Source organism: Salvelinus fontinalis, chromosome 25 (assembly GCF_029448725.1).
Source record: "Salvelinus fontinalis isolate EN_2023a chromosome 25, ASM2944872v1, whole genome shotgun sequence".
NCBI classification, from domain to species: domain Eukaryota; kingdom Metazoa; phylum Chordata; class Actinopteri; order Salmoniformes; family Salmonidae; genus Salvelinus; species Salvelinus fontinalis.
Window position 1 is genome coordinate 6737479 of NC_074689.1, and position 14445 is coordinate 6751923.

The following is a 14445-nucleotide window of genomic DNA, read 5'->3' on the forward strand; positions in this document are numbered from 1 at the left end:
GATAAAGAATTGATATGCTCCTTTGTTGGGCACATAAGATGAGTTACGCCCCAACAGACCATGTTAAGGTAAATAGCTCAGACACCCCTGACCTATGGGGGCACTGGTACAATGGTACCTAGTGAAACGGGCCCGCATGGAGACGGTAAGACATTTACTATATCCATGGTGACAGCGAAGATTATAAGACAGTTGTAGTGATTGATATAATAACCATCATGTTAAGGTCAACACGCAATGATATGTTGTGTTGTCCTCCGCCCATGACATGGAAAAGCATGAAGAGTTTTTTTTTCAGCAGATTAAATAAGTTTTGATGAACTTCACATGGTGGTTAAGTGCACAGTGATGAGCTTGATGCAAATTTCCAACACATATCAAGGGTATTATTTGTATGCTGGTGACGTCCTAATCGGTGCGTGGCTGGCAGTTATCAAACAAAAAGGATTTTGCTCTTATCCATATCTCATCATGTAACCATTGTGTCACGCCTCTTCAAATCCCTCTGAGGCTGAAGATGATGAGTCAAATCCTATATCATCACGTGAAGGGCCCACTTGGCTTTGCAACGCTGTGCGTCACAGGTGTTGTTCAAGTATCCAGTGATATATGCACTCATTTGCTTTGTCTCATGCACAGTCCCAATTATCAGTGCTTGAAGCGGAATGAAAAATGGTGCCTGTACTCATTTTAGGTGTCAGTACACATTTTTATTGTACAGTACCTGTGTTTATATTTTAGAGAGAATGTTATATTCTCTTGCATAAAATTTGAAGTGCATGTACAATGTAATAGTATGCTTTGAAGAGTTGGTAATTGGGCCATAATAGGCGTTTGGTAGTTTAAATTCAGTGTACTTGTCTTTAACTACCATTTCCCGAATGTCTGACTCTTCCCACACAACTCATTTTTCTCAGGTTCATAAGCATCGACATTCACCAACTTGTGTTTGCTTATAATTAGATATATTCTCCAGACTTGTACCGAGGGAATTGTTGATATGTATGCTAGACTTTTCTTCTGATACAGTAAATGTTCCCCCCCAAAAAATATTTTGTATTTTACAGATATAGGGATGAAAAAAGTATTTATCCACAATTCGTTCTGTACAAGTCTGGTCATGGAGTGTCTTAACAAAATGAAACCAAAATATTGAGTCTGACTTCATCCAGCGTCCAGAAAAAATTGATTTGCATGATATGCAAATATGCACATATTTAATGAGATATAGCCTAAATGCATATTTTAATACAATATTTCAGAACAATTGTAAGATTCAACTGGTGAAAGTTGATTATTATATGATTAAGGGTAAAGAATAAGCCTATAAGGGTGTGATGCCTGGCCTTAAAAGTACATAATGGTATGTAGCCACTTTAAAGCACAAATCACTTAAATATAAGCGATTCATAATAAATGCATGATAAAAAACGAATCTATTGACAGACACATCAATTTAAGAAACATAATATAGAACAATCCCCATCAAAATCAATCAACTCCAGGCTGTGTAAGGGCTATTTTACCAAGAAAGTGATGGAGTGCTGCATCAGATGACCTGGCCTCCACAATCCTCCGACCTCAACCAAATTGAGATTGTTTGGGATGAGTCGGTCCGCAGAGTGAAGGAAAAGCAGGCATTGGGTCATTGTCCTGTTGAAAAACAAATGATAGTCCCACTAAGCCCACACCAGATGGGATGGCATATCGCTGCAGAATGCTGTGGTAGCCATGCTGGTTAAGTGTGCCTTTAATTCCAAATAAATCACTGACAGTGTCTCCAGGAAAGTACCCCCACACACATAACGCCACCTCCTCCATGCTTTACGGTGGGAAAGACACATGCGGAGATCATCCGTTCACCCACACCATATCTCACAAAGACACAGCGGTTGGAACCAAAAATCTAGAGTTTGGATTTCAGACGAAAGGACAAATTTCCACCGGTCTAATGTTCATTGCTCGTGTTTCTTGGCCCAAGTAAGTCGCTTCTTCTTGTTGGTGTCCTTTAGCAGTGGTTTCTTTGCAGCAATTTGACCATGACGGCCTGATTCACACAGTCTCCTCTGAACAGTTGATGAGGAATACAAATATCTGGGTGTCCTCTTGGACAATAAGCTCCAGTAGAGTAAATGTACAGACCTGATCTACAAAAAGAGTCAAACGAGACTGTACTTTCTCAAAAAGCTGGGATCTTTTAACGTTAATTGTACTATACTGACTCTGTTTTACAAATCTTTCATTGAGAGTATTTTAACTTTTTGTATTGTTTGTTGGTTTGGCAATTCCACTGTCAGCCAGAGAAATATGCTGAGAAGGATTATCAGCACAGCAAGCAAGTAACTTGAAGTCAACAGACAGGCCTGGATGAGATCTTTAAGGTCAGGGCCCTCTGCAAGGCTCACAAAATAATTGTAGAGCCAAGCCACCCCCTGTACCCGGACTTTGAACTACTGCCCTCTGGGTGCGGGTAAAGGGCACCCCTCGGCAGGAAAAACAGAAATAGACAATAATTTGTGTCAGGTGTGATATCCATTCCTAAATAGCTTGGTATAATGTTCCTATCGGCTAGTCTCTTTTTATTGTTATGTAACTGTTATGAAAGTTGTTATGTCAATTTATTTTGTTATTTAAACACCACTTAAATGTGTACATGACACTGCAACAACATTTCCCCATGGGGACAATAATGTAAAGTAAATACATTTTACTTTAAAGTAAAGTAAAATCGACATGTCTGTTACTTGAACTCTGTGAAGCAACTTATCCTCTGCAGCAGAGGTAACTCTGGGTCTTCCATTCCCGTGGCGGTCCTCATGAGAGCCAGTTTCATCATAGCGCTTGATGGTTTTTGCGACTGCTCTTGACGATACTTTCAAAGTTCTTGAAATATTCCATATTGACTGACCTTCATGTCTTAAAGTAATGATGGACTGTCATTTCTCTTTGCTTATTTGAGCTGTTCATGCCATAATATGGACTTGGTCTTTTACCAAATAGGGATATCTTATGTATACCAACCCTACCTTGTCACAACACAACTAATTGGCTCAAACGCATTAAGAAGGAAAGAAATTCCACAAGTTAACTTTTAATAAGGCACACCTGTTAATTGAAATGCATTCTGGTGACTACCTCATGCAGCTGGTTGAGAGAATGCCAAGAGTGTGCAAAGCTGTCATCAAGGTAAAGGGTGGCTACTTTGAAGAATCTCAAATACAACATATATTTTGATTTGTTTAACAGTTTTTTGGTTACTACATGATTCCATGTTTGTTATTTCATAGTTTTGATGTCTTCACTATTATTCTGTAATGTAGAAATTAGTCAAATTGAAGAAAACCCCTTTTAATGAGTAGGTGTTCTAAAACCTTTGACCGGTAGCAAAACTGGAAGCAATCTAGTTATTTTTGGTTACTAATCTGGATGTGCATACCTGCCTTTGTGCGCCAAAGCTGATGACTGATCATTGGTCAACAATCAAGATGCACAGTGTTTTGGTTCTGAAGCATAGATAAGAATTTTACGACGACTTGTGGGAAGTGGGTTCAGAACAACAACAACAAATGTTTTGGGGGATATTTTACCGCCACTGAAAAGGACACTGGAAGGGCATAGTTCTCTGCACAGGTAGAGCACTTTTTGTGCTCGTCCCTGTTCCACAGTTAAATCAAGAGGATCTCGTTTTTGGACTGGCATTCCTCTCCAGGAAAAGAGATCCCCCCAAACATATTCATGCTCAATATTTCCTACTGGTATCTTCACTGCCCTCATTTCCTTAGAAGTACAGTGAGACTGGTCTCAAAATCGAAGTAAACTATTTGAGCAGAAATAACAGGCAATGTCCAACCATGCAAGCCCAGACTCACGTGTGAATCCTCTGCAGAGGCATTCTGACCTTCATCGCAATGCCTCTGTTTACTAGTTGCTTTGGAAACCTGGGGGGTTGCCCTTCCAACATATCCTCTGTGAAGGAAGTGCTGCTGAAGACATTATGTGGTTCAGGTAATTAAATTAACATACGGGAAAGTTAAGCATGGGTTTCTACGGGCATTTTTTTTACCCTGTCAGAGGAAAATATGTGTACATTTGATACAGGAGATGACTTAGCCTGACCGACCGTGGATGAAGAGCTATCCTTGCACAAATGTTTGGGGGAGGGGGGGGGGGGGGGGGGTCTCTCTCGAAGTACCACAGAGGAAGAGCTTTGGAAACCTTCCAATAGGCTACAGTACACAGTTGTCAATTGAGTTATGAGAATAAAAAAGAATACCCAGCAAAAGGGGAACATTCCCAGAACATTAGCTAAGATTCCCATTATGCTTTTATCCAACATTAGGATGATAACATCCCAAAAACATTAAGAGAATGTTAATTTAAAAAATCTTCTGAAAATGTCTTCGATTAAATATTCTTAATAGGTTTCCAGGTAATGTAATAACACAATGTACCAGTAATGTTTTTAAAACAAAATGTATCAATAGAAATGGTTCTGAGAACATTATTGGAACTTTTTGCTAATATTCTTATACTAACACCCATAATATCAAGCAGGGAAAATTTTCACAATGCCACAATTCCCACAATGCTCTCATAAAGTTATAGTGTGAAGTTATGACAATTATTCCTATAACGTTCCCTAAACATTCTTCAGACCACGAGAACCGTTACATTAAGCAACTCCAGTCTAGATTTAGCCTTGTGTTTTAGCTTATTGTCCTTATTTAAGGTGAATTCATCTCCCAGTGTCTGGTGGTATGCATACTGAACCAGGTTTTCCTCTAGGATTTTGTGCTTACCTACATGACATTTCTTTTTTATCCTAAAAAACTCCCTTGTCCTTGACGATTACAAGAATACCCATAACATGATGCAGCCACCACTATCAGTAATGTGTTGTGTTGGATTTGCCCCAAAGATAACACTTTCTATTCAGGACAAAAAGTCAATTGCTTTACCACATTCTTTGCAGCATTACTTTAGTGCATAGTTGCAAACAGGATGCATGTTTTGTAATAATTTTGTACAGGCTTCCTTCTTTTCAAGTCAATTAGGTTAGTAATTGTGGAGTACCTACAATGTTGTTGATCCATCCTCAGTTTTCTCCTATCACAGCCATTGAACTCTGTAACTTGTTTCTTTGTAGTGACTGGGTGTACTGATACACCTTCCAATGTGTAATTAATAACTTCACCATGCTCAAAGGGATATTCAATGTATTTTTTTTACCCATCTACCAATAGGTGCCTTTCTTTGCGAGATATTGGAAAACCTCCCTGGTCATTGTGGTTGAATCTGTGTTTGGAATTCACTGCTCGACTGAGGGACCTTACAGATAATTGTATATGTGGGGTATAGAGATTAGGTAGGCATTCAAAAATCCTGTTAAAAACCCTATTATTGCACAGAGAGTCAACGCAACTTATTATGTGGCTTGTTAAGCATATTTTTTACTCCTGAACTTATTTGGGTTTCCATAACAAAGGGGCTGAATACTTATTGATTTAAGACATTCCTGCATTTGAACAACAACAAAAAATCCACTTTGACACTATGGGGTATTGTGTGGAGGCCAGTGACAACACATTTCAAGTTAATCCTTTTTAAATTCAGGCTGTAACACAACAAAATATGGAAAAAGTGTGAAAAGGGGTGTGAATACTTTCTGAAGACAAGGTACATGTTTTAATATTCTGCTGCAAAGGAACATTTCTCCTGCAAGTCAAATTAAGATTCTGTATAGGCCTAACAACCAATTATGTGTATTGATAACAAGAAACAGCCCAGGTAATTCCCAGAACATTAGCTAACATTCCCCTTAAGTTCTAGTTTGGGTTTGATCTCACATGAGGATCGTAATGTCCCACTAACATTCAAATAATATTTTTGATATTTTGTTTGAAATGAAATATCCTTTGAATGTTCACCTAACATTCACCAAAATGTTGTTCACAACATCTGTAAAAACTACCACAGAACATTTCCCTCATTAGGTTGCCAGGCGATGTAATAATACAATAACACAATGTTCCAGTAATGTTCTTAGAACATACTGCTGCAACAAAATGTGATACCAACAGAAGTGGTTCTGAGAAAACATTACTGTAAAGCTCTGCTAATGTTGATGGATTGTCAGAAATCAAGTTAAGACCCAGATGCAGACGTGTCGAATAGACAAAGGTTTAATATTCCAACATGGGCAGGCGATAGACAGGTCAAGGCATGCAGCGGTCAGTAAACCAGAGGTGGGGCAACGGTACCGGATGGCAGGCAGGCTCAGGGTCAGGGTGGGCAGAGGTCAACAATCCAGAGGTGGGGCAAAAGTACAGGTCGGCAGGCAGGCTCAGGTTCAGGGGCAGGCAGAGTGGTCAGGCAGACAGGCTCAGGGTTAGGGGCAGGCATAGTGGTCAGGCAGGCAGGCTCAGGGTCAGGGGCAGGCAGCGTGGTCAGGCAGGCGGGCACAGAGTCAGGACAGACAAGGGTCAAAACCAGGAGGGCGAGAAAAAGAGAGAATGGGAAAAGCAGGAGCTGAGAACAACAACGCTGGTTGACTTGACAAACAAGACAAACAGGCAACGACAAACAGAGAACACAGGTATAAATACACAGGGAATAATGGGGAAGATGGTCGACACCTTGAGGGGGTCGACACCTGGAGGGGGATGTAGACAATCACAAGACAGGTGAAACAGATCAGGGTGTGACATGGATATGTTATTAAAAACACCCATAACAACTAGCAGGGAATATACCTACTATAGTCTCATAAGGTTATAGTGTGACATTATGACATGATGGTTCTAAATACTTCAGTGGAAGTTTTCATACTTTTAAACAAATGGCAGTTTTAATATTCTTATATCATTATATTATATTAGGGTATTGTCCAAAAATAGATATAGCTTTTTTAAAGAATGTTAATCAAGTAGATTGGAACCTGCGATCTGCCATCTTCAGTTCCTGCAGGCTACATAGTCTTTTGCGCCACCCGGTACTGAATGTTTCTAATGGATTTCCCTTTGTACTGAAATCCTTAAATTATGATCCAAACTTCGGCTATATATCTTATCCCTCGTTCATGTGCTAGTCGAAACTCTAAGATTTCCGACTCGTTAACTGGTTGCAGTGATACACGTGCCGCGTTCAAACATTTAGCAAGTCAAACATTTCAGAGTTTCCTAGTTCCGACTCTCACGTGATGGACATCTATGTAAACCTCACCACAATCTGCCAGGCAATAATTGAACACGATTTCTGAAATCAAGTTTGTAGGGAAAATAAAAGTCATAACATCCGAACTGTACAGTATATAAAGAAGATTGGTAGAGAAAGATATAATAGATGATGCTTATTTTTCAAGTTTAGTTATACTCTCTTTTGCAAAGACAAATACTCCAACTGGGAAGTCAGAGTAAAGGTGTAAACAGCTTTATATTTGTGTTACGCCTCGATCACACCTACAGCGTCATTGCGTATTGGCACACAGGAAGTACATTCATTTCCAGTGGAACGCTGTGTTCGCCTTGCAGCATTGCGTTGCAGAGGCAGTTGCAGTGTGTTCTGTGTGGTGCATATGTTGGATTTATCAAATGTATGCCTCAAATTGTATGCGTAGATGACCTGACAGAAATGGTAGCAAGAAGGTGAATGTTAAACATTTGCAGCAGACGTATGATGATTCTGCATACCATTAGATTTGTGTGTATTGTTGTGAATTGTTAGATATTACTGCTCTGTTGGAACTAGGAACACAAGCATTTCGCTACACCCGCGATAACATCTGCTAAATATGTGTATGCGACCAATACAATATGATTTGATTTACCATTCTGCTCAGTGACGTTGTAGGTGTGTTCGAGGCGTTAGTCCTATACCGGTGACGCAGTGGATTAACTCCAGGGATAATTCTCCAAAGCTCACAGGTTTGAGCCCTGCTACTGACTATATACAAAATACAGTCATACTATGTTGGTAGAATACATGTATAATACATTGTAGTGTGATTCCAAATACTTGCCGTATGTGTTTCCACATGGATTGCTGTATGACTGACTTCCTTAACAGTCAGATTATACATAAAAGAAAACACCATGGACTGTTTAAAACTACATGTTATCATTCTGGGGAAATAACACTCTAAGAGTACCACGTTGTAAGACTGTCATCACAACTGGACAGATTTTGTGTACCCACACTTTTCCCACAACCTAATGAAATGTTCTGGGAACTTTGAATGAACCCAGAAAGGCTGTCCACCGTCTTGCAACATCAAAAGAATGTTTTGCGCTCCCTGATATAAACATTATCTGAATGTCAGCACAACTGGATAGTTTTAGTGTTTTTGGAACATCTTGTCATATCCCCACCATGTTCCCACAACCTAAAGAAATGTTTCAGGAACTTTTAAAGAACATTCAAAATGTGTTCTGGGAATGTTCTTGTAACATCAGTGAATGTTTTTTTGCATACTATAATAAACATTGTATAATCATCTGCACAACTGGGCAGTTTTTTGTGCTTTGGGAACATATCATTTTTGATGTCCCCACAATGTTCCCACCAGATGGTTCCCACAACCTAATTAAGCATTCTGTGAACCTTTAAAGAACGTCAAATGAATGTTTTATACAAACATTGTATCGTCATCAGCACAACTGGACCGTTTTTGTGTTATGAGAACATTTGCCGCAACCTAACAAATGTTCTGGGAACTTTCACAGAAACAATTTTGGGTTTGCTGTGTAGACTGCTCATCAATTTCTTCAACTGCATACAGATGCTCACATAGTGTAGATATGGCTGCCTTGCCCATGGCCCTTTAGAGACACTCGTTGATAAAGTTTTTGTCAGTCACGGCATTCGTCTATGTCAAGCAATGATAACTCATGCCTGACGTTGTTATATATTTTTATTGTATGACAAATGCAAAGAAGATGTCCTCATTGCTAAGGTCGTTACATCCTTTGCCTATTAAACAAATAGGTGACATTTACCCTTTCCCAAGGGGTCTGTTGCCCTCTCTGACACTAATTCCCCCAGATAAGGTGATGTATTCAGCTCAGCTTCTGTAAAACATTTGGATATGTGAAATACCTCTTCATCGAGAGAAACGTCACGTTTGCCAGATGTTGCCCAACCTCACCATAGAATCAGTATGAGTCACTACCTTTTAGGTCAAGAAGTTTAACGTGCTCTTTTTAAACTAGTGCTATGTCATCAAACAGGGTTTTTCATTGTGTGGTAAGTGGCTGTGAGGGCACAGTGCAAGGCAGAGGACAGGCAATCTTCTGACATTCCTACTTAAAAATACTACAGTTTGCTGCAATAGTACCAACTAAACTGTAATAAACTGAACTCTACTGTGGAATACTATACTACACACTGTGGTATCCCTCAGTCATGTAGTGCTTACTTTAGAATTTTGTATTATACTGGAGAATACTATATTTCACCGTAATATCCCCCTCGATTGTGTGGTGCTTACTATAGACTTGTGTAGTATAGTGGAGAATTCTATGCTACAGAGTGTAGTATCCCTCAATCACATACTGTAGTGCTTACGTTAAATATTTTTTTATCGATTGGACTGTTAGCTAGCTTTGCTGCTAGCTGCTAGCTTTGTTGATGCTGTTTTGATTTTAATGTGCTGTGTTCTTGGGGAGCTCATGCCCGGGATTTCCTCGGAGGTTCCCCGCAATCAAATCAAATCGTATTAGTCACATGCGCCGAAAACAACCTTACAGTGAAATGCTTACACTTACAAGCCCTTAACCAACAATGCAGTTGAAAAAAATATGAACAAGAATAAGAAATAAAAGGAACAACGAATAAAAGAGCAGCAGTAAAATAACAATAGCGAGACTATATACAGGGGGTACTGGTACAGAGTCAATGTGCGGGGGCACCGGTTAGTCGAGGTAATTGAGGTAATATATACATGTAGGTAGAGTTATTAAAGTGACTTATGCATAGATAATAACAGAGAGCAGCGGTGTAAAAGAGGGGGTGGGGGGGCAATGCGAATAGTCTGGGTAGACATTTGATTAGATGTTCAGGAGTCTTATGGATTGGGGGGTAGAAGTTGTTTAGAAGCCTCTTTGACCTAGACTTGGCGCTACGGTACCGCTTGCCGTGCGGTAGCAGAGAGAACAGTCTATGACACATAAAAGTTATTATTAACTTTTATTTAATCAGGGGAGTCCAACGGAGACCAGGGTCTCATTTTCAATGGTGTTCTGAGGACATAAAATAAAATATACAATTACAAGATACAAGATAGAATAACAAGTTACAAACAACAAGTACAGTACATTAGAACATCACAAACATCACAGGTGTACTAAAGCTTCAAGTTTCTCGGTGTCCACATCACTAAGGAATTATCATGGTGCACACACACCAAGACAGTCGTGAAGAGGGCCCGACAACACCTCTTCCCTCTCAGGAGGCTGAAAAGATTTCTCATGGGCCCTCAGATCCTTAAAAAGTTCTACAACTGCAACATGGAGAACATCTTAACTGACTGCATCACCGCAGGGTATGGCAACTGCTTGGCAGTACAGAGGGTAGTGAGTACAGCCCAGTAGATCACTGGGTTCAAGCTCCCTGCCATCCAGGACCCCTATACCAGACGGTGTCAGAGGAAGGCCCTAAAAATGGTCAAAGACTCCAGCCACCCAAGTCATACACTGTTCTCTCTGCTACCACACGCCAAGCGGTACCGATGCACCGAGTCTGGATCCAACAGGACCCTGAACAGTTTCTACAGTCAAGAACACTGTTAAATAGTTAGTTAAATATTTAATACCCAGACTGTCTGCATTGACCTTTTTTGCACTAACTCTTTTGACTCATCACATACGCTGCTGTTACTGTTTGTTATCTATCCTGTTGCCTACCTATTTTGTTCACTTTATCCCTACTTATACAGTATCTACCTCAAATACCTAATACCCCTGCACACCAACTCGCATTGGTACTGGTACCCCGTGTATATAGCCAAGTTATCGTTACGCATTGTGTATTTATTACTTGTGTTATTTTCCAATATATTTTTTTCTCTCTGCATTGTTGGGAAGTGCCAGTAAGTAAGCAATTCACTGTTAGTCTACACCTGTTGTTCACAAAGCATGTGACACATGTGATTTTATTTGATTCAGGTGTAGTGCTTACTATAGAATTTTGTAGTATGCTGTACAATACCATAATCTACACACTGTAGTATTCATTGGGCGAAGGCAAATGTTATTCCTGCCCACGCTCACTCTTTGACTGGAAGGAGAGCAGGTGCGCAAACTTGTTTGCGAGTTAATTGTTTGCTGCAGAAAGTTAACAATTACAGGCAGAGTAAAAAAAAAAGGAGACAATAACTGATGTATTTTTCAGGACGTCGGAAAATACAACCTATACAAAAACAAATAGACGAAATTGACTCTAGCCTGTTAAACTTAATGTATCTCTGCGATACGGATTGAGTAGCTATGGACCACCTTAGCAAACACCTTAGCAAAAACTAAAATATATAATTTGTATTACAATTGTAACATCTAAACTTTAGACAGGTTCTAGACATTAAAGGGAAACAGTACGGAGGCAAGCAAAGTTTAGAGGATTAGATTTGCTTGTTTGACACATAAACAACACATTAACAAGCGTACACAAAATTGACTTCTTAGATCTGTTACTTCCACTAGATAACTTTCTGAAATACAACACTACTTTCACGAAGATTCAGCTGACCAAGTTCACAAGATGACCAAAAACAGTGACAAACAATACTGTACATCTGATGGTAGAAAAAGAAAGAACCTCAACAGTAATCAGACAACCAATAATACATACCCAGATAGTGGCTTGCTCTACTCAGACAATCATAAATATTCTAAGTATTTGCAGTTGTCGTCTTTGATGATACAATATATTGTATTTATGATTGTCTGAGTAGAGCAAGTAGACAGGCATCACCATAACCTCAATCAGTGACAATCTTGAAACAAAATAATATTGTGTGACAGGCTAGGAACCAAAATATGGGTCAATGTTTCCCTGGGCACACTTATTAGGGGAGGACATTTAGGAGATGTATAAAAGCACCTATTGGTCATATTCAGCTGAGAGCTTTGTACTGGCAAGGCCCTCTGGGTTTATTTGCTGTTGCTGTTGCTGTTGCTGTTGCTGTTGCTGTTGCTGTTGCTGTTGCTGTTGCTGTTGCTGTTGCTGTTGCAGTTGCTGTTGCTGTTGCTGTTGCTGTTGGTTTCTTTCTGTGACCAACCATTTTTGTGACCATGCTGTCTTGAAATGTTTTGGGTGTGGTCGATTATTCTGAATATTATGTGTTGAGTTTGACCATCTTTATCCATGTGTAAATATTCAAGATGTTTATTATGTTTAGCCACTGCAATAACATCCTTTAGTTTTGCAGAGGCTTTTCTGGTTTGAGGTCCAGGCAGTTAATTGCCAGCGCCCTCCAATAAAGTGACTGTCTTTAAGTAAAGTCATTTGTATTTTCTAAAATATCTATTTATATAAAGTCAATAGATAATTGTTCTTTCTTTTCTACCATCAGCAGTACAGTATTGTTTGTCACCTTGTGAATTTGGTCAACTGAATCTCTGTGAAAGCAGTGTTGAATTCCAGGAAGCTATCTAGCGGAAGTTACAGATCTAAGCCATTTTGGTGTAATCTTGTTATTGTGTGTTATCTGTGTCAAACAAGCAAGCCTAATCCTCTAAGCTTTAAAGGGATACTTCGGGATATAACTTCCTTCAAACTGAACACAGAGACAAATAGTATACACAAGTCCATCTAACTCTTGGGAAGTAGATAAAGGGCCTCATTGCCAAAAGTACTCCTTTAACCCTTTCAAGCGTGAGTTCCAAATATCTCTAACGGTTTCTCCAGTGCGAGTTTTTTTATCTACGTTATGTTAGAATGTTTTCTCCAGAATGTGATTTTTACGCAACAGTACATTTAATCCGCGCTTCCCTCAAACCTTTATGGTGTTATAGTCAATCGTGCTGGTGTAGCTTATGTAGCTAGCTACATTATTCTATTAGCTCTGTAAAACAATGCTAATTGTGTCAAAGAAATATTGGCTTGTTGTATTTTGAAGCTACCCTGGAAAAATATCTTCTTATACCACTTGGTCATTTTCTGAGTGCATTCCACAAAGCTGTTTATCATGTTTGCCTTATCCACTGCCCCCCATTTTGAGGTTATAGTCAAGCACGCGGTCTGGTTTTATTTTTATTTTACCCCTCAGGTGGTCCACCTTACCTGTGGCCGACGTGGTTGCTGTATGGACAGTGGAGAGGACATGAATGTCTCGTTTGTCATGCCACTTTACTGCCAGCTGTTGACATTTCTTAGTTTGTATAACGGGTCATTTAGGATGGCAGTAGCATTGTTGATGAAATGCAGTCATCACAGCAGAACTAGGAAGCGGTCTTGGGAAAAGAGGGTGGCAAAGAAGGGAGTTGCAAACATATGATCTGTGCTCTTCTTTACTATCCCCATGAGAAGGACTGTCACCAGGAAGGTATACATTTCACTAATTGTGGCTGCCCCCCCCCCCCCCCCCACTCCTGGCTCTCTCTTCTCCTGTAGCTCCAAGGCATAGCGATTGGTCTCTGTTATGTCTCCCACCAGCTCCTTTGTCAGAAACAACTTGAAGCACTCTGCCTCAGATGGAAATGGTAAGGGGCGTTGCACTCCAGACTGGGACTCATCAAAACAAACAGCAGGGCCAGGAGAGGTGAAATGGCTGGCAGCCTTCCAGCTACCACAGATCTCCTGTGCTTCATCCACTGTCGGTCTGTCTCCATCACCACCAGCATCTTCAAAGGGGGAACTGGGACAATTGCCAGTGGAAAAGGGGTCTTCAGATTCAGGGCTCTCAATGGCTGGGGGGCAGCTCCTCACTGTCACAGTCAGAATCTGATTCCTGACTTTCAGACTCATTGTCAGAATTTTAAAAAATCTCCAGAATTTCCGCATTTGTGAGCTGTCTCCTTTTGAAAGACATTGCTTATGTTACAGCTTAGCTCACTAGCTACATACATAAGAACACTGAATGGCTCAGAGTGGGAGTCAGAGGTTACGTGATTGACTGCCTGCACGTGCCATTTGTATCAATAAATCACTATCAGAAATGTTTTTTTGTGGTAAATATTGATATATTTACTGTTTTATTCACGTTTTTCAAGTTCTGGTGATAAATCATGCATTCCGATTCTTGCATAGATTCTAATGGGCACATATTGTGTGTGTAAAATACTTTTTTGGCGGTTGTACTGATTTATGATGAGCTAAGCTAATTCCAGCTATGTGTGGAGCCATGTTTGTTGACATACAATGCATTCTGGGTTTCACTTAGTCGTCTGTCGGACCAAAGATTCTATAACAAAATGAGGTGAGTAAGGTTTCACTCATGTTTTAAGAACTTCA